The 26,579-nt window shown below is 37.2% G+C and overlaps 1 pseudogene; it reads right to left on the reverse strand.

Moving 5' to 3' along the window:
* LOC126419662 (protein HIRA-like) overlaps nt 1-26,579 on the reverse strand; it is a 356,219-nt pseudogene that overhangs the window by 293,451 nt on the left and 36,189 nt on the right.

A 26,579-nucleotide genomic window follows, 5' to 3' on the forward strand; every position in this document is an offset into this window, starting at 1 on the left:
TTTCTCCTGATAACGACATCCTCTTGAGCAGGCCCTGCCTGGAGATCCGAGTGGGGGACTATTTTACCTCCGGAATATTTTACCCAAGAGGACGCCATCATCATTTAACCATACAGTAAAGCTGCATGCCCTCAGGAAAAATTACAGCTGTAGTTTCCCCTTGCTTTCAGCCATTCACAGTATCAGCACAGCAAGGCTGTATTGGTTAGTGTTACAAGGCCAGATCAGTCAATCATCCATACTACAGCATCATAATAATAACACAATTTTGTTTTATATACACAAGCGGCAGAGATGATGATGATGATGATGATGATGATGATGATGATGATAATAATAATAATAATAATCCACCACACATAACAGACATGGAACACTTCTGGAGCAACATATGGTCAAACCCGGTACAACATAACAGGCATGCACGGTGGATACAAGCAGAAACAGACGCATACAAGATGATACCACAAATGCCTGAAGTGACAATTTTGCAACATGAAGTCACCCAAGCAATTAATTCTACTCACAATTGGAAAGCCCCTGGAAATGATAAAATAGCAAATTTCTGGTTAAAGAAGTTCACCGCAACACATTCACATCTAACTAAATTATTTAACAGCTACATTGCAGACCCATACACATTCCCTGATACACTTACACGTGGAATAACTTATCTGAAACCTAAAGATCAAGCAGACACAGCGAACCCAGCTAAATATCGCCCCATAACATGCCTACCAACAATATACAAAATATTAACTTCAGTCATTAAACAGAAACTAGTGACACATACAACACAGAACAAAATTATAAATGAAGAACAAAAAGGCTGTTGCAAAGGAGCACGAGGATGTAAAGAGCAACTGATAATAGATGCAGAGGTGACATATCAAGCTAAAACTAAACAAAGGTTGCTACACTACGCATACATCGATTACCAAAAAGCTTTTGATAGTGTACCCCACTCATGGTTACTACAAATATTGGAAATATATAAAGTAGATCCTAAATTGATACAGTTCCTAAACATAGTAATGAAAAACTGGAAAACTACACTTAATATCCAAACAAATTCAAATAATATCACATCACAGCCAATACAGATTAAGCGTGGAATATACCAAGGAGATTCATTAAGTCCTTTCTGGTTCTGCCTTGCTCTGAACCCACTATCCAACATGCTAAATAATACAAATTATGGTTACAATATTACTGGAACATACCCACACAAAATCACACATTTGCTATACATGGATGATCTAAAACTACTGGCAGCAACAAATCAACAACTCAACCAATTACTAAAGATAACAGAAGTATTTAGCAATGATATAAATATGGCTTTTGGAACAGACAAATGTAAGAAAAATAGCATAGTCAAGGGAAAACACACTAAACAAGAAGATTACATATTGGATAACCACAGCGACTGTATAGAAGCGATGGAAAAAACAGATGCCTATAAATATCTAGGATACAGACAAAAAATAGGAATAGATGATAGAAATATTAAGGAAGAGCTAAAAGAAAAATATAGACAAAGACTAACAAAAATACTGAAAACAGAATTGACAGCAAGAAACAAGACAAAAGCTATAAATACCTATGCTATACCAATATTGACCTACTCATTTGGAGTAGTGAAATGGAGTAACACAGAACTAGAAGCACTCAATACACTTACACGTTCACAATGCCACAAATATAGAATACATCACATACATTCAGCAACAGAAAGATTCACATTAAGCAGAAAGGAAGGAGGAAGAGGATTTATCGACATAAAAAACCTACATTATGGACAGGTAGACAATTTAAGAAAATTCTTTCTAGAACGAGCAGAAACTAGCAAAATACACAAAGCAATCACCCACATAAATACATCGGCTACACCACTACAATTTCATAACCACCTCTACAACCCTTTAGATCACATAACATCAACAGATACAAAGAAAGTAAATTGGAAAAAGAAAACACTACATGGCAAGCACCCGTATCATCTAACACAGCCACACATCGATCAAGACACATCCAACACATGGCTAAAAAGAGGCAATATATACAGTGAGACAGAAGGATTCATGATTGCAATACAGGATCAAACAATAAACACCAGATATTACAGCAAGCATATTATTAAAGATCCCAATACCACAACAGATAAATGCAGACTTTGCAAACAACAAATAGAAACAGTAGATCACATCACAAGCGGATGTACAATACTAGCAAATACAGAATACCCCAGAAGACATGACAACGTTGCAAAAATAATACATCAACAGCTTGCCTTACAACATAAACTTTTAAAACAACACGTTCCTACATACAAGTATACACCACAAAATGTACTGGAGAATGATGAATACAAATTATACTGGAACAGAACCATTATAACAGATAAAACAACGCCACATAACAAACCTGACATCATACTCACCAATAAAAAGAAGAAATTAACACAACTAATTGAAATATCCATACCCAATACAGCAAATATACAGAAGAAAAGAGGAGAAAAAATTGAAAAATACATCCAACTGGCTGAGGAAGTCAAGGACATGTGGCATCAGGATAAAGTTGACATTATACCAATTGTACTTTCAACTACAGGAGTCATACCACGCAATATCCACCAGTACATCAATGCAATACAGCTACATCCAAACTTATATATACAACTTCAGAAATCCGTAATTATTGATACATGTTCAATTACCCGAAAGTTCCTAAACGCAATGTAGCATATACCGTACAGTTAAAACGAAGTGACGCTTAATCAAGGTCCGCGTCGCTTTCATTCCGAACCAGACCTAAGGTCTGAGAAAGGAAAGATAATAATAATAATAACAATAACAATTATAAAAATAACATCTAAAAATCTAACGCTAAATTACCCTAGCTCAAATTATCATGTCATCCTCTAAAAATTCTTCTATCAAATAGTAACATGTGTCCCCCAGAATCTGACGTACTCTTATTTTTAGGATCTTTGTCTTAACATTAAATATATTTTTGCCCATTAATTTGTTATTATTGTCATCCCCATATACTGTGGAGCCTGTTCATATAATTTCAATTTGTGTGTGGGAAGCATAAAATTATTTTTATTTCTTGTGTTGTGTATGTGGATAAATTGATTTTCCTCAAATAATTTTTTCCTGCTGTGTAGGAAGATAATAATTTCATAAATGTATATGGAGGCTACAGTTAGGATTTGCAGTTGTCGCAATAATGGGCAACAAGATTCTTTTTTCTGTACGGTACACATGTATCTGATAATTTTTTTCTGACGTTTCAGCATACGAAATCCTTTACTTGAACTTCCCCAGAAAATTACACCACACCTAATTACAGATTCAAAATAACTATGGTATGCTATTGTTCATATACTCATGTCTAGAATTTGCAAGTATCTGCATTGCAAATGCAAAACTGCTTAGTTTATTTGATAATGAGTCAATATGTGTGTTCCAGTTCAAGAACTTTTCCACATTTAGTCCTAGAAATTTGACAGTGTCAACTTCTTCTATAAGTTGACTATTGCATTGTATTTTAAGCTCTCCACATTTTGAGTGTTTGGTTTGGAAATGTCCCGTATGGGTTTTTGCAATGTTCAGTTTCAACCCATTTAACTGGAACCAGTTCTCTAGGGTATCCAGTGTGCTCACAATGAAGCTTGGAATTTTTTCTGCATCACCATCTTCAATTAAAACACAAGTATTGACGGCAAACAGAACTGATGGGGAATTGATATTTGTGAATAAGTCATTTACATAGAATAGGAACAAGTTAGTCCCAAATTGGAGCCTTGAGGCACACCTTGTAATACAGAACTCCACTTTGAAAAATAATTCACCACATTTGAAGTGATAGTTACCCTTTGTTTTCAGTTCTGCAGGTACAATGTAAGCCATTCGAGAGTATTGCCCTTAAACCCATATTTATCTAATTTGCAGATAAGCAAGGCATGGCTTACAGAGTTGAAAGCTTTAGTAAGATCACAGAAAATACCAGCAACTTTACTCCTCTGGTCCAGTGCTTTGCATATCTTTTCAATAAAGTTATTTGCTGTATTGAGGGTGTTTTTTCCTGGTTGGAATCCAAATTGATTATTTATAATAATATCATTTTGCACAATAAAATTTTGTATCTGGTTTGCAGCTACTCTCTCAAACACTTTCGACAAGATTGGAAGAATAGAAATAGGATGATAGTTTCCCATGTGTTCCCTTGACCCTTTATTGAACAGAAATCTGACTTCAGCATACTTCAACACAGTTGAAAAGATGGCCGCGAGTGTAGAAGTGTGTGAATCTAACTTGAGAAATAGTTATAGTTATGCTGTTAAAAAGGGAGTTTGTAAGAATTGTAACACTGAAATAACAACGCTAAAAGAACGAATTGCTAGCTTACAATTCATAGTCAGTTCCTTAAGAAGCGATATTGACTCACTCAAGAAAGAAAATCGGGATCTGCGATCGAAGCCAACACTAAGTGAAGTGATGCAAGACAAAAGTAATATATCGTCCGAGTGGGTAAAAGTGCCGTACAAAAATAGTGTTCCAACTACAAAAAGAACAACAAAGTCTGCTAAAAGTGTCACATTTTCGGAGAAAAACAAATATCATGTTTTGCAAACAAGTGACTGTGATAACGACTCTCCAAATGATCGTGAACTTGAAAAAGACAGTGAACTGAAAATGAATAGCGTTTTTTCAAATAATGTCAACAACAAACACAGATCATCTGGGAAAAAGAGTAGTGTACTATTACTAGCAGACAGTCATGGCAGGAATCTATCCAGCATGCTCCGTGAGAAAAATCGCGACATAGCAGTAACTAGTGTAGTGAAACCGGGAGCGGGATGTAAAAATGTTGTAGACATTAACTCTCAGACGAAATTAATGCAAGAAAATGACTTTATCGTTTGTATAATGGGTTCAAACGATGTGGCAAAAAATGAAGCAGAGGTTTGCGTGAAAACGCTACAGAATTTTTTACAAGCTAATAAATGCAGAAACACAGTAGTTGCCACACTTCCTCATAGGCATGATCTGATTTATAATTCGTGCGTAAACAAAGAAATTCGGAAAACAAACATTAAAATAAGGAAAATGTGTTCTCAATACACTAAGTGCGATGTACTGAATATAAGCAAGCTGCATGGAAATCTGCACACGAAGCATGGAATGCATTTGAACTATGATGGGAAAAGATTTGTTTGTGATCGTGTTAGTGAAATAATCAAAGAAAGACTTGAATGGGATAGAACAATTTATCAGCTTCCTGAACATCCTTCCAACAGCGAGGAAAACAAAATAAACAAGAAAGAAGAACGAAAATACAACGCTGCTGACGTTCCTAATTTAAACTAGAGGTATGTGATGCTGTAAATATGATTCCCAGTTACCAAATCGTGAATACGCCCGAACTAAAAATTTATCACCATAATGTGCAATCCCTGCGTAATAAGATCGATGAAATTAACGTTATATTAACACATGAACTTAATGATATCTCAGTGTTACGCATTTCTGAGCACTGGCTTAACCCAGAATTAATCCAGAATACGAAAATAAACAAATTTGTCTTTGCTGCTTACTACTGCAGGAAAAACAGCAAACAGGGTGGGGTAGCAATTTACACAAAGGAAAATGTAGATTTTATTACACTACCTGACTTAACTAGGGCAAATGTCGAAAAGGATTATGAAATTGCAGCTATAAAAATTACTCAGTTCAACCTGGTTATTGCTGCAGTTTACCGATCACCGTCCGGGAATTTTGAACTTTTGTTAAACAAATTGGAGTCATTGCTAAATAAAGTAAATAAAATAGATTGTGAATTGATAATCTGTGGTGACTTCAATATTGACTTCCTCACGAATAGTGGAAATAGGGAGACCATTTTGAACCTTGCAAACGTCCTACAATTTAAAGGCTGAAGTAAAAGCAGCTACCCGAGTATCAGAAACTTGTCAAACAGCTCTTGATCAGTTTCTAGTAAAGAAGAGTTTACATAACACCTCACTAAAAATTTTCAATGCAGGTTTTAGTGATCATCTTGCTCAAATATTAAGCATAAAAGTACAAGGCAGTATTATTAACAACATGTCTCTTAGAACAGCATATCGAAGCTATAATCAGCATAATGTGGACTACTTCAACAACTTATTACAGAAAGAAAAATGGCTAGGAGTGTACAAAATGAACGATATAAATGAAAAATTCGACACTTTCATTGATACATTAACCCATTTCTTTGAACTTGCATTCCCACTGAAAACATTAACCATACAGGGAAACTCTAGAACAAACAGCTGGATCACAAAGGGAATAAGAGTTTCATGCCAGAAGAAAAGACTACTTCATGAAATATGTAACTCAAAAAATTCCTCACCTGTAGTACGCGCATACTATAAAACATACTCCAAAATATTAAGAAAAGTAATAAAAGCAGCAAAAATAATGCATAATGATGAAATCATTTATAATTCAGCTAATACATCAAAGGCTATGTGGAGTGTTATAAAAAAAGAATGTGGAGAATACAGACAACCTTGGAAAAATATAACACTATCACATAAAAATAAAAAAGTAACAAACCCCTTAGAAGTAGCTAACACATTTAACAACTTTTTCACAGGTGTTGCTGAAAATATGTTACAATCAAACTTTAAGAGCATCCAGGTAAATGAATATAAAATAAGTACATGTAGACGATCAATGTACATCAGTTCTGTTTCACAAGATGAAGTAGCTAAAGCAATAAAAGGACTAAAAAATTCCAAATCGGCAGGTATTAATGGTATACCTGCAACAATGTTAAAGAAGAGCGCATCAAACCTAATTGAAGTACTCACACATTTATGCGACTGCTCACTTCAGGCAGGCACTTTCCCTGATGTGTTAAAAACATCAAAAGTTATTCCTGTATATAAAAAAGGGGATAAAGACAATGTAGATAACTACAGACCCATCACAATTTCCTCCTGCATCTCTAAAGTACTGGAAAAAGTTATGTATGAGAAACTTATGAAATTTATAAATAAAAACAGCATCCTATGTAATGAACAACATGGATTCAGAAATAAGATTTCAACGACAACTGCTGTCTATGAGTGCATCAATTCCATCCTAAATCTGATGGACAATTAACAGGAAACAATAGGAGTCTTTATTGACTTGTCAAAAGCTTTTGACATGGTGGACCATAAAATTCTGCTATCAAAGCTAGAAAGATATGGTATTCGAGGTCTGTCCAGCAAGTGGATCAGTTCCTTCCTGACAAATCGTATGCAGGCAGTGTGCATCAAGCACACAAATATTGAACTAAAAACTGTATCTAATCACTTATCTGACTATAAACAAATAAAATGTGGTGTACCCCAAGGATCCGTATTGGGACCCCTTCTGTTTCTTCTGTACATAAATGATCTAAGCTTAAATATTGATGCACACAAATCAATCATATTTGCAAATGACACCACGATTCTATTAAAAGGAGACGACGATGAACAGTTACAGCAGACAGTAAACACGGTCACGAAACAACTTAGCAGCTGGGCACAGAGTAACCAGCTTGTAATAAACAGTAAGAAAACCGTTGCTCTAAAATTCCACAATGTTCCTAACAAGGACATGTTTATCCCATCAGTCTCTATCAATGACGAACCAGTTGGTAACGGTACTGAAACCAAATTCTTAGGACTTTGGCTGCAGAGTAACATCAGATGGAATAAGTATATTGAATGTCTCAATACAGAACTGAGCAAAACATGTTATCTTCTTTGTTCATTAAAATCATGCTGTAGTGAGAAAACAGTAATGAGTGCATATCATGCGTACTTTCATTCTTGTCTTAGATATGGGGTCACCTTCTGGGGAAACTCTAAAATAGCTAATAGCACATTTAAACTACAAAAAAGGGCCATTAGAATCTTGTTTGGGTGCAAGCCTAGAGACTCTTGTAAACCCCTGTTTAAGAAATCTGGTATTCCCCCATTACCGTGTGTATACATTATGGAAACCCTTTTGTTCTTTAAATTAAATGTAATAGGCAAGGACCAGAGGCTACAAAAAAACTGTGATATACATGAGCGCTTTACCAGACAAAACAGGAACTTACATATGACTCAAATCAGCACAGCACTGTGCCAAAAAGGTACTTTTCACATGGGAGTTAAGCTTTATAACAAACTTCCTGAAAACATAAAAGCTATCACTGAGGTCAATACATTTGGAAAATCTCTAAAGTCATATTTACAGCATTACTGTTTTTATTCCATTGATGAATATTTAAATTTATGAAATGTGTTATATAAATACTTGTGTGTAAAGTATATTATTGTAAGCTTAAATATGTATGCCTTGAAATTACTTTCAGCCTGTATATTTATAACTTGACTTGTCCAATGTCTTATGCATAAGCTGCTATGTAGACAACAGGACCAATAAAATACAATCTACAATCAGGAAAGCATCCCTGCTGAAAAGATTGATTAATTATTTTAGTTAGTGGAGGTGCTGTTATGTGATACACAGCTTTAATCACTTTAGTCGGTATCCCCTTCCACCCAGCTGAGTTTTTATTTTTTAATCATAATATAATGTTTTGCACATGCTTTATTTAGACTTTTTTAAAATCTGTGACATACTCAGCTCCTTGCTGGAATCCAAAGGGGTTTACTTTACTTTGATTCTCTACTATATCGACATCTGACTTTGCCACATTTATAAAGAATTCATTTAAACACTCCGATATTTGAGCTGGGTTTACAATAAGGCTATCATTTACTTTAATTCTAGATATTTCATTTCTATTAATTCTGACACCTACCTCTGATTTGACAACAGACCACACTGCCTTTGTTTTATTTTTATGTTGTGAAATGAACTAATTGTTTGGCATTTGTTTGGTTGCTTTCACAACTTTTTTTGAAGGTAACTTTATAAAGTCTAACATATTCAGTAAAATACCTATTTCTATTAAATATTTCAGTTCATTATGTAGTTGCCTCTTCCTAGCACCAGAAATTTTTATACCCAGAGTTATCTATTTAACTTTACCAGTGATGCAATAAATGAAGCACACAAAAGGGAATACAAACTTCAAAAAAATGAGATCAAAAGGAAGTGCTAAATGTCTAAACAGGAATGGCTAGAGGACAAATGTTAAGATGTAGAGGCATATATCACTAGGGGTGAGATAAATGCTGTCTATAGGAAAATCAAAGAGACCTTTGGAGAAAAGAGAACCACCTATACGAATATCAAGAGCTAAGACAGAAAACCAGTCCTAAGCAAAGAAGGGAAAGCAGAAAGATGGAAGGAGTAGTTAGAGAGTCAGTACACAGCATATATACTTGAGGGAAATATTTTCGAAATGAAAGAGGATGTTGATGAAGATGAGAAGGAAGATATAATATTGCATGAAGAATTTGACATAGCACTGAAAGACCTAAGTCGAAATAAGGCCCAGGGAGTAGACAACATTCTGTTAGAGCTACTGATAGCCTTGCGAGAGCCAGCCATGACAAAACTTTTCCATCTGGTGAGCAAGGTGTTTGAAACACCCAGACTTCAAGAAGAATACAATAATTTCAATTCCAAAGAAAGCAGCTGTTGACAGGTGTGAAAATTACCAAACTATCAGTTTAATAAGTCACGGCTGCAAAATACTAACATGAATCCTTTACAGAAGAATGGAAAAACTGGTATAAGTCGACGGAAAAACTGGTATAAGTCGACCTCAGGGGAGACCAGTTTGGATACCATAGAAATGTAGAGATGTGAGGCAATACTGACTTTACGACTTCCAATAGAAGACAGGTTAAGGAAAAGCAAACCTACATTTATAGCATTTGTAGACTTAAAGAAAGCTTTTGACAATGTTGACTGGAATACTCTTTTCATATCTAAAGGTGACAGGGCTAAAATACAGGGAGAAAAAGGCTATTTAAAATTTGTACAGAAACCAGATGACAGTCATAAGAGTTGAGGGGCACGAAAGGGAAGCAGTGGTTGAGAAGGCAGAGAGATAGGGCTGTAGCCTATCCCCAATGTTATTCAATCTGTATATTGACCAAGCAGTAAAGAAAACAAAACAGGGAGAAGAAATAAAAACTTTGAGGTTTGGCACCGACATTGCAATTCTGTCAGAGACAGCAAAGGACTTGGAAGAACAGCTGAACACAATGGGCGGTGTCGTGAAAGGAGGGTATAAGACAAACATCAACAAAAGCAAAACAAAGGTAATGGAATTTAGTCTAATTATATCAGGTGATGCAGGGGGAATTAGACCAGGAAATGAGACTCTTAAAGTAGTAGATGACTTTCACTATTTGTGAAGCAAAATAACTGATGATGGTTGAAGTTAGGAGGATATAATTGCAGACTGGCAGTGTCAAGAAAAGCATTTCAAAAGAAAAAATGAAATGAATATATGGCATTTATTGGCCGGGATATCCCTTTCGGGGTTCAGCCGCTGTATTGCAAGTCTTTTTAGTTGAACCCACTTCGGTGACTTGCGTGTCAGTGACGATGAAATGATCATGAAGAACACACAACACCAAGTCCCCTGCCGGGAATCGAACCCGGGCCCCCTAGCGTGGTAGGCGGTGAAGTTACTGCTGTGCTAAGGAGGCGGACATTTCAAAAGAAGAGAAATATAGTAACATCAAGTACAGATTTAACTGTCAGGAAGCCCTTTCGTAGAGTATTTGTATGGAGCATAGCCATGTATTGAAGTGAAACATGGATGATGAACAGTATACAAAAAGAGACTAGAAGCATTTGAAATGTGGTGCAACAGAAGACTGCTGAAGATTAGATGGGTAGACCATATAACTAACAATGAGGTACCGAATAAAATTGGAGAGAAAAGGAATTTCTGGTACAACATGACTAGAAGAAGGGATCAGTTGGTAGTATACAGTTAGAGATGTCAAGGGATCATCATTTTAGTGCTGGAGGGAATCGTACAGGGAGACAAAGAGATGAATACAGTAAGCAGATTCAGAAGGGTATAAGTTGCAGTAGTTCCTTGGAGATGAAGAGGCTTGCACAGGATAGAGTAGCATGGAGAGTTGCATCAAACCAGTCTTTGGACTGAAGACCACCACCACCACCACCACCACCACCACCACAACAACAACAACAACAACAACAACAACAACACCAAATTAATATGCAAGAATCTCTAGAGTAGGTTATTGCATTTACAATCAAACTTTTTCTTTCTTGGCACATTTTAAAATCATCCCTTCTTGTAAGAAGGTAATAATAATACAAATATTTCTATTAAAAGTTTGGTAGCTTTTTCAATGGTGGATCTTTTTAAGTTTCTGGTATCTCACAGCATATAGCAAGTATCTGGAAAGTAATGATGTAAAATATTAACCCTGCATTGCATGGTGTTGTCATGCAGCAAAAAACTGTAAACTTACATATAATGTTAAGAAAAACACTTGTATATACATGATGTACACATCTGGCAACACACACAATCTGGATGCATCGACCCAGACTGTGTTTAGCAGCAATCTTTGGTGAAGGTTGAGCTGTACTGGTACTGTGAATGGCTGAAAGCAAGGGGAAACTGCAGCTGTAATTTTTCCAGGGGCATACAGCTTTACTGTATGGTTAAATGATGATGGCGTCCTCTTGGGTAAAATATTCTGGAGGTAAAATAGTCCCCCTTTCGGATGTCTGGGCAGGGGCTACTCAAGAGGACGTCGTTATCAGGAGAAAGAAAACTAGCATTCTACAGATCGGAGCGTGGAATGTCAGATCCCTTAATCTGGCAGGTAGGTTAGAAAACTTAAAAATGGAAATGGATAGGTTAAGGTTAGATATAGTGGGAATTAGTGAAGTACGGTGGCGGGAGGAACAAGACTTCTGGTCAGGCGAGTACAGGGTTATAAATACTAAATCAAATAAGGGTAATGCAGGAGTTGGTTTGATAATGAATAAAAAAATAGAGGTGCGGGTAAGCTACTACAAACAGCATAGTGACTGCATTAGCGTGGCCAAGATAGATACGAAGCCCATACCTACTACAGTAGTAGTACAAGTTTATATGCCAACTAGCTCTGCAGATGATGAAGAAATTGATGAAATGTAAGATGAGATAAAAGAAATTATTCAGGTACTGAAGGGAGACGAAAATTTAATAGTCATGAGTGACTGGAATTCGAGAGTAGGAAAAGGGAGAGAAGGAAACATAGTAGGTAAATATGGATTGGGGGTAAGAAATGAAAGAGGAAGCCGTCTGGCAGAATTTTGCACAGAGCACAACTTAATCATAGCTAACACTTGGCTCAAGAACCATAAAAGAAGGTTGTACACATGGAAGAATCCCTGGAGATACTAGAAGGTATCAGATAGATCATATAATGGTAAGACAGAGATTCAGAAACCAGGTTTTAACTTGTAAGACACTTCCAGGGTCAGATACGGACTCTGACCACAATCTATTGGTTATGAACTGTAGATTAGAACTGAAGAAACGGCAAAAAGGTGGGAATTTAAGGAGATGGGACCTGGATAAACTGACTAAACCAGAGGTTGTACAGAGTTTCAGGGAGAACATACAGGAACAATTGACAGGAATGGGGGAAAAATACAGTAGAAGAAGAATGGTTAGCTCTGAGGGAAGGCAGCAGAGGATCAAGTAAGTAAAAAGACGAGGGATAGTAGAAATCCTTGGGTAACAGAAGAAATATTGAATTTAATTGATGAAAGGAGAAAATATAAAAATGCAGTAAATGAAGCAGGCAAAAAGGAATACAAACGTCTCAAAAATTAGATAAACAGGAAGTGCAAAATGGCTAAGCAAGGATGGCTAGAGGTCAAATGTAAGCATGTAGAGACACATATCACTAGGGGTAAGATAGATACTGCCTACAGGAAAATTAAAGAGACCTTTGGAGAAATGAAAACCACTTGCATGAATATCAAGAGCTCAGATGGAAACCCAGTTCTAAGCAAAGAAGGGAAAGCAGAAAGGTGGAAGGAGTATATAGAGGGTCTATACAAGGGCGATGTTCTTGAGGACAATATTATGGAAATGGAAGACGATGTAGATGAAGATGAAATGGAAGATATGATACTGTGTGAAGAGTTTGACAGAGCACTGAAAGACCTAAGTCGAAACAAGGCCCCGGGAGTAGACAACATTCCATTAGAACTACTGACAGCCTTGGGAGAGCCAGTCCTGGCAAAACTCTACCATCTGGTGAGCAAGATGTATGAGACAGGTGAAATACCCTCAGATTTGAAGCAGAATATAATAATTCCAATCCCAAAGAAAGCAGGTGTTGACAGATGTGAAAATTACCGAACTATCACTTTAATAAGTCACGGATGCAAAATACTAACGCGAATTGTTTACAAACGAATGGAAAAACTGGTAAAAGCCGACCTCGGGGAAGATCAGTTTGGATTCTGTAGAAATGTTCGAACACGTGAGGCAATACTGATCTTGCGACTTATCTTAGAAGAAAGATTAAGGAAAGGCAAACCTACGTTTCTAGCATTTGTAGACTTAGAGAAAGCTTTTGACAATGTTGACTGGAATACTCTCTTTCAAATTCTAAAGGTGGCAGGGGTAAAATACAGGGAGCGAAGGCTATTTAGAATTTGTACAGAAACCAGATGGCAGTTATAAGAGTTGAGGGGCATGAACGGGAAGCAGTGGTTTGGAAGGGAGTGAGACAGGGTTTTAGCCTTTCCCCAATGTTATTCAATCTGTATATTGAGCAAGTAGTAAAGGAAACAAAAGAAAAATTCAGAGTAGGTATTTAAATCCATGGAGAAGAAATAAAAACTTTGAGGTTCGCCGATGACATAGTAATTCTGTCAGAGATAACAAAGAACTTGGACAAGCAGTTGAACGGAATGGACAGTGTCTTGAAGGGAGAATACAAGATGAATATCAACAAAAGCCAAACGAGGATAATGGAATGTAGTTGAATTAAGTCGGGTGATGCTGAGGGAATTAGATTAGGAAATGAGACACTTAAAGTAGTAAAGGAGTTTTGCTTTTAGGGGAGCAAAGTAACTGATGATGCTCGAAGTAGAGAGGATATAAAATGTAGACTGGCAATGGCAAGGAAAGTGTTTCTGAAGAAGAGAAATTTCGTAACATGGAGTATAGATTTAAGTGTCAGGAAGTCGTTTCTGAAAGTATTTGTATGGAGTGTGGCCATGTAAGGAAGTGAAACATGGTCGATAAATAGTCTAGACAAGACGAGAATAGAAATGTGGTGCTACAGAAGAATGCTGAAGATTAGATGGGTAGTTCACATAACTAATGAGGAGGTATTGAACAGAATTGGGGATAAGAGGAGCTTGTGGCACAACGTGACTAGAAGAAGGGGTCGGTTGGTAGGACTTGTTCTGAGGCATCAGGGGATCACCAATTTAGGATTGGAGGGCTGCGTGGGGGGTAAATATCAAAGAGGGAGACCAAGAGATGAATACACTAAGCAGATTCAGAAGGATGTAGGTTGCAGTAAGTACTGGGAGATGAAGAAGCTTGCACAGGATAGAGTAGCATGGAGAGCTGCATCAAACCAGTCTCAGGACTGAAGGCCACAACAACAACAACAACAACATAAAATGATGCTTTATGGTAACACACATTATGTTTCCACTTCCCTGTAACGTAACAATTAATATTTAATGAATATTTTCAGTTTGTTACCATATGACAACAAACCTAAAACATAGAATAAATCAAAATTTCTGTGTTTGACCTGTTATATTTTGTTTTGTGTGTTGGTCCCTACCACCAGATGGTCTTTCATTGAAATCAGTTTCCTAAAAAAATTCTTGCAACAGAGCGGTAAAAAATGGAAGAAAAGTAATTTTTTGGAGTTGTCAATATTGTATTTTCTTCTAATATTCACGCAAGAAGCCCTAAATTATCAGACACCAATTTTAGCACTCATGTGCATGAAAAGTAACTTCTAAAGTATGGCATCAATTAAAAGTCTCACCAAATGCAATCATCAGACTGAGAATCATTTTCTATACAAAAATGACAAAAAGGCTTTTAAAATGTATCAGCATATGATTTCTTTTTATGCTGAAAATTTCCCAACAGGTGAAGCATACAAAAACTGTAATGACTAATGAAATCATATAACCACCCAAGGAAAGATCCAAGCATAACTCATCAATTAAGTTCATGAAAAATATCTAGGCATGTCAAGAACTAATCTTAATAAAGTGGTCACAGACAGATGAGGCTACTGGAAACTGTGCCTACTATGACTGGCAAAAACAAGTGATGAAACTTGTGTTCATCACGACACATTCATCATCATAGAAAATCTCTAGATTTCCAACATAATACCAAAGTATACAGTCTATGATATTTTGGTACAATTAAGGGTCACTACTAGCATAGTTTTAGCATTTTAGCCTTGAGAACACACTACCAATACTGATGTTTACTATGGAATGTCACACCATCAGGCTACAATGCTAACATTGAAAAGACAACACCCATTCACACTGCACATGATACAGAGAAATGACTGCTGCATTTGGAAAGTAAAGTTTTGATGTACCATTAATCATATGCAGTTGATGTTCCTGAGACATATTGAGTCTCATCCTTATCAATAATAATGATGTAGGCTGAAGCAATGAATCAAAATCTATACCAACGTTGAGACTAATAAGCAGGAGACACGGGTTTGAATAATGGTGCTGGTAATAATTTTAATTCATTGCTTTGGCCTACATCATTATTTTGATGTACCAATTCCATTCCTTTCCAAAGCTGAAGGAATAAGAGCATAGAAAAACTCTGGCACACAATGTTATAAGTGAAGAGGAAGCAAATAAGTTAACTGGCTGAACAAGCAGTGCACTTCCATGGTGTTGGAATAAAAGAGTTTGTAGCTAAACTGGAACATATGTGTATTTTTGGCAATTAAGATTTCTACTGAAAATGATGAGCTGAATAACTTACATCAAGTCAGCATCATTTTGCTGTTGGCCTTCTGTAATTGCCCATTTTTTAAAAATAAGGTAACATATGAAATGAAATGACTGTATGGCACATTGATGGCCGGCGAGTTGCAAGTCTTTTCAGTTGATGCCACTGTGGGCAACGTGCATGTCAATGATGATGAAATGATGAGGACAACACAACACCCAGTCCTTGAACAGGGTAAATCTCTGAGCTGGCTGGAAATCAAACCAAAGTCTGCCACATGACAGTCAGACGCACTGACAGTTCAACAAAGGGAGCAGATATAAGGTCATAACAAGTACTAGTCAATGTTACACTGTCATTTGATGAGAATCATTATAATCACCACCACCACCACCACCACCACCACCACCACCACAGTCATCAGGCACATCATCAAGCTCTCGGAGGCAGTGGTCATCTTTCAAATGGTAGTTTACACAGTAGCTACTGGCAAAATCCTCTCTATGTTATTTGCTGTTACAGTGCAGGAGCAGATATGGTACCATTATTCCCGCTGTGTTGATACAGCATTCAGTAAGGGCTGCTCCTCCACAATGTAGCCATTAAAAGGTGTAGCAATAAGGTGTTACACCATTGTCCTCTCCTGAAAAGCTGTGTCACCCTTGCAACTGGAAGGGAAGTTTGGATGCTGTTCCCATGAGATGGCAATTGGCAAACAGGTCGGTCCCCCCCCCACCCCCCACCACACACACACACACACACACACACACACACACACACACACACACACACACATCGCTGGAATCTGTGGCATCAGATGGAACATCTACAAACAAGTTTTCTCAGTCTCTCAATCAATGGTGTGGTGTTTCCATGGAGTTCTAGGTTGACATATGGGCAGTCAGTATAAACATGAAAATATACTAGTGCAATTGGCCCACTGCCACTACTGCAACCACAGTGGCAAGTCATCATCCCCAGTAAATAGCTGGCTCACTGAGAGGCCAAACTATGCTATAAGTATAAAAAGGTACTACATAAACTAATCTTTGTTGCAGTTGATTCCTTTGTATGAAATTTGAGTTTCTCATGGCATATAAAATGTTCAAACAAATTAAAGGAATGTAGCTGAGCGACATCTCCAACAACCGGCAATATTTCGACAGGCGAACATGCTGTCATTTTCACGGTATAAACGTAACGAGATAGCAATGTGCACAGAAATTTAACACCTCTGTAAGTGGAGCTACACCTACCAAGAACCATAATATAGTTTATTTAGAAAAACACAATACACGCACACACAACACACTGTAAACAACTAGAACATCACACAACCAAAGATGCCTAGTATCAGAAGTTATTACTAGTGAATATTAATTATCAACCTGTTAGAATGTTGCATCAACTTAGGCTGTCCATTGTTTAATCGTAGTGAGCACTATTCCATGCAGAATATTTTGAAGATGAGGGATTAAAACTGTGATTCAAATACAACGGTTCCCCAGAAAGTAATACACTGCATTTGTTTTCTTCGACAATTTTTTATGGAACAAAATGAGAATTACACACAGAAGAATGGTGTTCTATCTATACACCCTATTTTTCAGTGTAATTTCCATCCTGTTCTATGGTCTTCCTCCAGTGAGAAACAAGGGCATATATACCCTGTCGGTACCAATCCTTGTCCTGGTGGTAGAGCCAATGCTTCACTGTGTGAATCAGCTCCCCATCGTCCTCAAAATGTCTTCCACAATTGGCCTCCTTTAACAGCCCAAACAAGGAAGTCTGAGGGGAGCTAGGTCAGGGCTGTCAGTTGTGAGAGCCAAGGATGCCCTAACCTCAACCACTGGAGCTCCACTGAACTGCACTCTGATGACCTCACCCTCCGTGGTCAGTAACAAACTGCACTTCTGTTGACAGCAGATGCTCCATACACTTTGCACATGTGCTTGTGAATATTCCCCATAGTTTGTTTATCTGCAGTGAGAAATTCACTGACACCACATTGCTTGTAATGTATGGTACATCACCTACAGATGCCATTTTGAAACTGTCCTGCAGCTATGCTATCTGTCAAATGTGACAGAAGCTTGGTGCACCCACTCAGGAGATTTCATATAATACATACATAATGTTTCCCACTCTAAGCATTGTTTTCAGCTGAGAAAAAAAAAAAGTGGTGTATTACTTTCTGGGCAACCCTCGTAACTATGAAATAGCCATCACTTCAACCATTCATTATATTCTTTGGTACTATCTACAACAGATAATTTATTTAGCCAGTGTTCCAGAGCCATAGTAAAAACCAATGGTTAATCAAATACTGAAATCTGCAAGAACCAACAACAATTCCGGCCCACACTCCAAATTACAATAACTCAATTAAGATGGGCGTTTTAGAGAGAGAGAGAGAGAGAGAGAGAGAGAGAGAGAGAGAGAGAGAGAGAGAGTGTGTGAGTGTGAGTGTGTGTGTGTGTGTGTGTGTGTGTGTGTGTGTGTGTGTGTGTGTGTGTGTGTGTGTGTTTTTCTAGCTTGTAAAACAATTCGTCCAAAAGCTACCAAATTCTACCAAATTCTTCATTTTTCTTTGTGCGTCTGTAAACGACTCAATTCTTTTACTGTTTTGTGAGTTTTCTCCTTTACTCCTAAATTATTTACATTCTGCAGAACTTTACCTGCCTTATTTATAACACTTCAAGATTACAGAAAAGAATGCTCCATAATTATATTTCTGATGGGAATCACGACATTGTGGGTCAAATGGTATACCTGGAACAACCTTTGGTTTCAGGGACATTGGTACGGCATTCACATCTGTGGATTCCTGGGATTTCATTATAATTTTATCAATACTGGGTTTCTCCTTTAGAAAAAAATAGCTTCCATCAGGATTTTTGACTATCTGTTTCTCTTCCTACTGATGACAATGGGGGTAATTGCTAGAAGTTTGAAATTTTTTACAAATATGATGCACATTACTCTGGATCAGTTCTGCATCAACAAGAAGCTCCATTACCATGGCACAATAATAGTTTGTAACTATTTTCCCTCTCTTTCTTACTGTCAGTGATACACAGGAAGAAAAGAAAAGTCAACATCACTCTCGGTAATCCCCAATATTTAGGAAACACTTAGAATTAAGAAAACAAAAGCTAAAGTACAGAAATAATATACAAAGGGAACTGGCTGTTATTAATTGGGAACAAATGTAAACATCTTGAGAACTACAGCACAGCCACTGGTGTATACTGTCATTGAAAGCTTTCTTTTGTTTGAGGTGGACATAGCCACGTCAATAAAATAGATATTCATCTAAAGAACAGAATGAGAATTGTGATAGGAACTCTTAAATCCACACCAATACCACGACACCATAGTGTCGAAAGTTCCATGTGGCTTTTCGCGGATGATGCTGTAGTATACAGAGAAGTTGCAGCATTAGAAAATTGTAGCGAAATGCAGGAAGATCTGCTGCGGATAGGCACTTGGTGCAGAGAGTGGCAACTGACCCTTAACATAGATAAATGTAATGTATTGTGAATACATAAAAAGAAGGATCCTTTATTGTATGATTATATGATAGCGGAACAAACACTGGTAGCAGTTACTTCTGTAAAGTATCTGGGAGTATGTGTGCGGAACGATTTGAAGTGGAATGATCACATAAAATTAATTGTTGGTAAGGCGGGTACCAGGTTGAGATTCATTGGGAAAGTCCTTAGAAAATGCAGTCCATCAACAAAGGAGGTGGCTTACAAAACACTCGTTTGACCTATACTTGAGTATTGCTCATCAGTGTGGGATCCGTACCAGATCGGGTTGATAGAGGAGATAGAGAAGATCCAAAGAAGAGCAGCGCGTTTCGTCACAGGGTTATTTGGTAACCGTCGTAGCGTTACGGAGATGTTTAGCAAACTCAAGTGGTAGACTCTGCAAGAGAGGCGGTCTGCATCGTGGTGTAGCTTGCTTGCCAGGTTTCAAGAGGGTACGTTTCTGGATGAGGTATTGAATATATTGCTTCCCCCTACTTATACCTCCCGAGGAGATCACGAATGTAAAATTAGAGAGATTCGAGTGCGCACAGAGGCTTTCAGACAATTGTTCTTCCTGCGAATCATACGCGACTGGAACAGAAAAGGGAGGTAATGACAGTGGCACGTAAAGTGCCCTCCGCCACACACTGTTGGGTGGCTTGCGGAGTGTAAATGTAGATGTAGATGTAGACTGTCAGTACTTGCTACTATTGCCCCAACAAATCTCCAATGAGAAGCATAACACATGAACAGACAGAACTCAAAAGGTCCAGAGACTTAACAATTCATGAAACACTGAACAAGTTATTACACTCACAACTAAAATCTAGTGAACCAATCTGGATAAACAATGACATACTCATGCAGCTATGATCCAGAATGGAGAAATCAACAGATGTTCTTCCATGGTCATCAGAATATAGGTATAAAATAAATCTGACCAGCCAATTCTTGGGAACCACCCATACAAAGAAAAATGTGGAGCTACCTCAATCATAGAAGAACTGGCCATGCTGTGACTAAAGCAACACTTCATAAGGAAGGAATGACCAATGTCACTGGAACATCACTGAGCCACATTTTGCATAATTGCCCAAAAGGAAGATTCACTGGTACCTGGAAAGACTTTGCAGAGGATACATCTCAAGAAATCAACTAGCTGGAATCTTCCAATATCCAACTATTTTTTGGGGAATGGCTATCTGAACCTCTTAACTACCGGTAGTGACAGCTCTCCAGTTTTCAGCACAGTTTGTATCTTGAGGCACAGTTCACATTTTTAAATAAAATTTTTCTAACTTTACAACACTCAATTTTAATAATTTATGAGATTTGTGACAGTAATCATTTAGGTAACGATGTATTTACATCCTGAATACAAGACTCACACTTATCAACATGATATATATACTACTACCAGACCTATCAATCTATATTCACACAATTGTTTCAATGCATTTTTTAAAAAGAAGCATTTCAAAGGAAACTAGCAAAACACAAAACCTATCAGCCTACTGACAGTACATTAGAAGGCAAATAAGAAGAAAGGTAAAAACAAAAAACAGAAAAAAATGAAGGACACCTTACTGAAACAGACAGAGGAAATATTCATACCTGTGTATTTACTAATTTTCCATATCATTATAAGCTTGTCATCACCACCAGATGCCAAAAATTTTCCTGAGAAACTCCACCGGACACAATTCACACACGCTGTAACAATGAAGAAAAATCTTATTTTTAAAAAATTGTACAATAAAGGAGAAAATTCTGCTATTAACAAAAAAACAAATATATTTTCAGAAGATTTAAAGTAATGATTGCATTATTTACTAAAAGTTTTGGGAAGACCATGATTGGACATGTTACTGCGTAAGATAGAAGATTCAGATACAATAGTAACTACAATAAAAGTTGTTACAAATCCATCAATAGCAGTTCAGACTGACTCACAAGTTGCATGTAATAATGTTGCTACTAACTTCACCACAGATTTAAGTGTCAGGAAGTCGTTTCTGAAAGTCTTTGTATGGAGTGTAGCCATGTATGGAAGTGAAACATGGATGATAAATAGTTTAGACAAGAAGAGAATAGAAGCTTTCGAAATGTGGTGCTACAGAAGAATGCTGAAGATTAGATGGGTAGATCACATAACTAATGAGGAGGTATTGAATAGAATTGGGGAGAAGTGGAGCTTGTGGCACAACTTGACTAGAAGAAGGGATCAGTTGGTAGTACATGTTCTGAGGCATCAAAGGATCACCAATTTAGTACTGGAGGGCAGCGTGGAGAGTAAAAATCATAGAGGGAGACCAAGAGATGAATACACTAAGCAGATTCAGAAGGATGTAGGCTGCAGTAGGTACTGGGAGATGAAGAAGCTTGCACAGGATAGAGTAGCATGGAGAGCTGCATCAAACCAGTCTCAGGACTGAAGACCACAACAACAACAACAACAACAACAACACTTTCACCAAGACTAAAAGTTGGGATCAGTTGTGTTAAATTTATTTAGAAATTCTTGAAATAGATTATGCCAGATGTATTGGATCTCAAATGCCTCTCCTCACTCATATAGTGCAGTTTTTCCTTGATCTCTTGGAACTTGTCTTCTGATTGGATTTTAAATAAATCCTCTGCAGCTGACATCAACTTCGAGACTCTATGAAGTTCCTGAGATTCATGCAAGCTGCAGAGCAGTGTGTGTATAAAATATTTATACTGCTTTCAGACAAGATGATGGGTGCATTTTTCACAATCAGAAGACAAGATCTAAGATATCAAGAAACACTGCAATGTGCTGCTGCTAAGACACTACACCAGCCCAACATAATAAATTATTTTCGCAATTAATTATTAATTATTTTCAGGATAACATTTGAAGATGGGCGTATAAGAGCACAAAACAGGTTGTGTTCTAAATAAAAGAACCTTACAACTGTAGCGGTATTTTCAACCTCTGGTATAAAGTTCAGTTGCGGATGTTCCTCTGGCAGGTTTATTTGAAATTAAAAGAAAAAAAACTCTATGGAGGCAATGTTGGCTGTTTTAGTCACCACAAAGTTCTCGAGATTAATGGGATCTGCAGAGAACTTTATACATGGGAAAAAGGGGGTTTTAAGCAAACTGGTCTCACTAAAGATCAAAACCACACCCAAAGGCCACAAAAACCTAATTTGCACACACTTAGGTCAAACTGATACAAGATAGCTGTGAATAGGGTACAGGTCTATACAGAGTATGATGGTTTGTAGAGCAAACATTTAGATGTAGATTATGTGCTTGCTTTTGGTATATCATCTGCATACCCGCACAATGAAAAATTCATAGTATTTAAGATCTATTCTACATCTCTCTGAAACACTAGGAATCTCAATGATGCATGTTCTGTGCACTCCAATTATACTAATCACAGCAGAGTGTCAAATGGGTAACCATTCACAATGTTCTGGAGTTCTGAGTTTAATACTTTCATGGTTTTGTTGAAAGTAACTGAATCAGAAACTCTCCTTGTAGTATGCGATATCCTTCTCCATCCTGTTGATGACGGCAAATCTCACAAAGAACTGGAAGCTAAAAAGAGCCATACCAGTCTGCAACTATACAAAAAGACCCACAACTTGCATGTCAACAACATCCCAGATTTGCTTAACAATACTGTGGTCAATAGTTCCAGACAGCCCTGCCATGCATCTCATGATGGTTCACACAGTACAGATGTAGATATGAATGTTACCCAACATCCCTCAGCACCATTTGAAGTGGTAGTGAGGCATATTGTCTTGCTTAATGTCTATATCTCCTGTGGTGCTACAAGTGAGCAAAAGAAGGTACATGATCTCTGTACTTTTAGATACAGTCCACATTTCAGAGACAAGAGGTGAAACAAGTAATTTTAATCTTTTGTTTTGAAAGTTCTTATCTCTCCTCAAAACTGGCTATTTTTGGACTTATTGCACCCAGTTTCAAAAACTCATGAGAGATATGTTACATTTCCAGCTACATCAGATGTTTCCTTTTTTATTGTTTTTTTACATATATAATTGTCTGCTTGTGTTTGTATATGTACGGATGGATGCGCACGAGTGAGTGTATACCTGTCCTTTTTTCCCCCTAAGGTAAGTCTTTCCGCTCCCGGGATTGGAATGACTCCTTACCCTCTCCCTTAAAACCCACATCCTTTCGTCTTTCCCTCTTTCCTGATGAAGCAAGCGTGGGTTGCAAAAGCTTGAATTGTGTGTGTGTGTGTTTGTGTTTGTTTGTGTCTCTATCAACATACCAACGCTTTCAGTTGGTAAGTTACATCATCTTTTTTTTAGATATAATTTCTTAAAAATTGTCATATCTAGAAAGTTCTTACTTTGGCAGCATTGGTGCCTGTTGTCACACAATGGAGTGCTCAACTACCTGTTGCAGTGAGTCAGACCACCATATGGAGTAGCTCTTCCTGTGAAAACATCGTGTGTTACAGTCAGGTCACCCACAGATGTATGAATTAGTTATTTGTGAATAGTGAGTACATACACAACAACCAAACCCAACACTGTATAATGCTCCTGATGATAATTTGCACAGTGAAGCTTGTTCAGTCAATAGTTGGCTCTTATTTTAGCTACACCACCTGTAGTAATCTATTAGGCCTGTTGTTTGAGTAAGCTGTATTTTTTCACATTTCTTTATTAATTAAACCTGATCACATAAACATGCACAAGTTTCATGAAATTTCCTGAATATGACTTGCTCTAATTAATGGTTTAATTGGCATTTTGTTACTATCCTTATACATTCTGATGCCTATTTGCCATAAGAAAAGTCAACAAAAAAGTATGAAATTTTCAACTTTATTCTTAGACTTCAAGGACAGAAGAATTAAACAAATGCAACTAGGCTTTGCCCAACTGTTGGTGATTTACAAGAATTTGAAGGGAAAATGCAAATTCTATTAATGGTTGGGTTCCTGTTCCACACACTCTTGAAACAATTGTTACAAGCACGGCCTCTGAAAGGTAGTCAAGAAAGATGACAGAGCCTAATGCTGGGGTGGTATCTTCAAACACACACTGAAAACTAAATTTATTTTCATTCTTAAATGCTACATCCATTTGCTAAAAACATAACAAGAAGCGTATTTAACACCTGTTGCCAGGTTTTTAGCTAAATAGATCTGGCATTAACAATTATTCTAGTTCACACCAGAATTGTTAAAGTCATTTCAAATATGGGTTCTGAAGAGGCACACACATAATATATGTATGACCTTTCTTCTTTTTTTAACAAAGATGGGGTCCTACTTGCTTTGTAGGCAAGACCTTTATTGTGTTAATACACAAAACAGTTGCTACAATGTAGGAAGAATGTCATTGGCTTCAATATTATCAAATATTCCTGAATTATTTTGCCAATTAATCAGAAGTAATGATCTGAGACAAAACAAAGAAAAATAGACATGGGCTATTCATCAAGGATCCACCTATCCACCCTTTGTCATCTATGTGCTTCATAATTTATCATTACCCAACACTCCATGAAAATATCTACCGCGATGCTGTCGACAAGAGATAGTGGTGTTGCTATCACCGTAAGTAACGTGCATTATTTCTTATTGTCTCACTTCTAGGAAGTGATAGAGCTATGGAAACCAGTCTCTAGTGCATCTCAACTGGCTTTATTGTTTGCTGACCTCTATATGTAAGTTGTGATGGAGAACATCTGCAGTTAATGGTATGAATGTTAGTATGTCTGAGTTCAGCAACACCCACAAGAGTCACCTCTACAGAAACTAGTTGTTTGCCCCAATTTTTGATATTTACAACATCTTACAGCATGAAGTATACAAGACATAATTTTTATATAACATGTACATTAGATATAAAGAGTGCTAAACAGTGGACACCCAAACATAAAAGATGGAAGATTTTTTGGATTCTGGGCAAAGTTCATTGTAAGAGATAACTAATGAACAATTCACACACCAACTGTAGTGTAGAGCTGTTGCTGCATGAACTGTGCAAGCAGCAATCCCAGCTGTGGTGGATATTGGGGAAAAGGGTGGAGCATGAAGTGGAGAAGAAAAAACAAGAAGACTTGAATGCACTGGGAAAGACTGTGTTGGAGTGCGACATGTAGATGAAAGACATGCCAGGATACTGGTGCACAAGGAGGAATGTTAAAAGAAAAAGGGAAAAATACAAATAGAAGGTATTAAGTTTGAGTTCCAGCAGAAATAAAATAATTTTTCTCACAAGACTGCATTTTATTTGGAAAAAACTTTTATACTTACAATTTTCCAATTCCACGGAGAAGAGACTGTGAAGCAGCTACTGAAGTCTATTACATTTTTTTAACAGGATGTTCCATTACTGAGTGAAACTGTTGGCCTTAGGCTGTAGCTTGGCAGCGGCAGTTCATCTGGTTGGCTATTTCATTCTTGGTCACATGTGAGTTTAAGGTGAGGTGCCCAACTGGACCATTTTAGGGCAATACAAGCAATTTATGTTTTAAAACAAATGTCCTGCTCTTTTTCGGCACAGTATTTATTTTCCTGATGATGTTCTTGGCATCTCTGACAGCTACATTAGTCCACTTTCTCTGCAGTCACGCCACTTCTAATCGCCTAATTTCCGAACATTTTCCTGCTCAAGCATCACGGATTTTGATGAAATTTTGTGTGAATATTTGCACATAACCCCAACAATAACTGGCAAAGTTTAATGTTCGTCAAAGAAACACTGGCAGAGATATAGCCAGTCAACTTGTTTGGCTCCACACACAAGTTTGCACAGACTGTGAATTTCTGACGGCATTGAGCTGTTATACATTGGGTAATATTTTGTTGAAAATAATCAAATTTGGCCATCTTGTACACCTTTTATGCATTCTCTTAAGGATATCAATGAAAATAATATTATGAGCCATATTCAGCCAGAAATTTTAGACAGAATCACCTGAGAAAAATTTCAGAGATTGGCCTCTTATATCTCAGGAACTAAAGTTATGACAAATGTGAAATTTGGCATGTAGTAATCTGACAACACAAGGTTCTCATATATAAAGTTTCATTTACTACCACTTTCCAATGCCGAATAA

Source organism: Schistocerca serialis, chromosome 9 (genome assembly GCF_023864345.2).
Source record: "Schistocerca serialis cubense isolate TAMUIC-IGC-003099 chromosome 9, iqSchSeri2.2, whole genome shotgun sequence".
Classification (NCBI taxonomy): Eukaryota; Metazoa; Arthropoda; class Insecta; order Orthoptera; family Acrididae; genus Schistocerca; species Schistocerca serialis.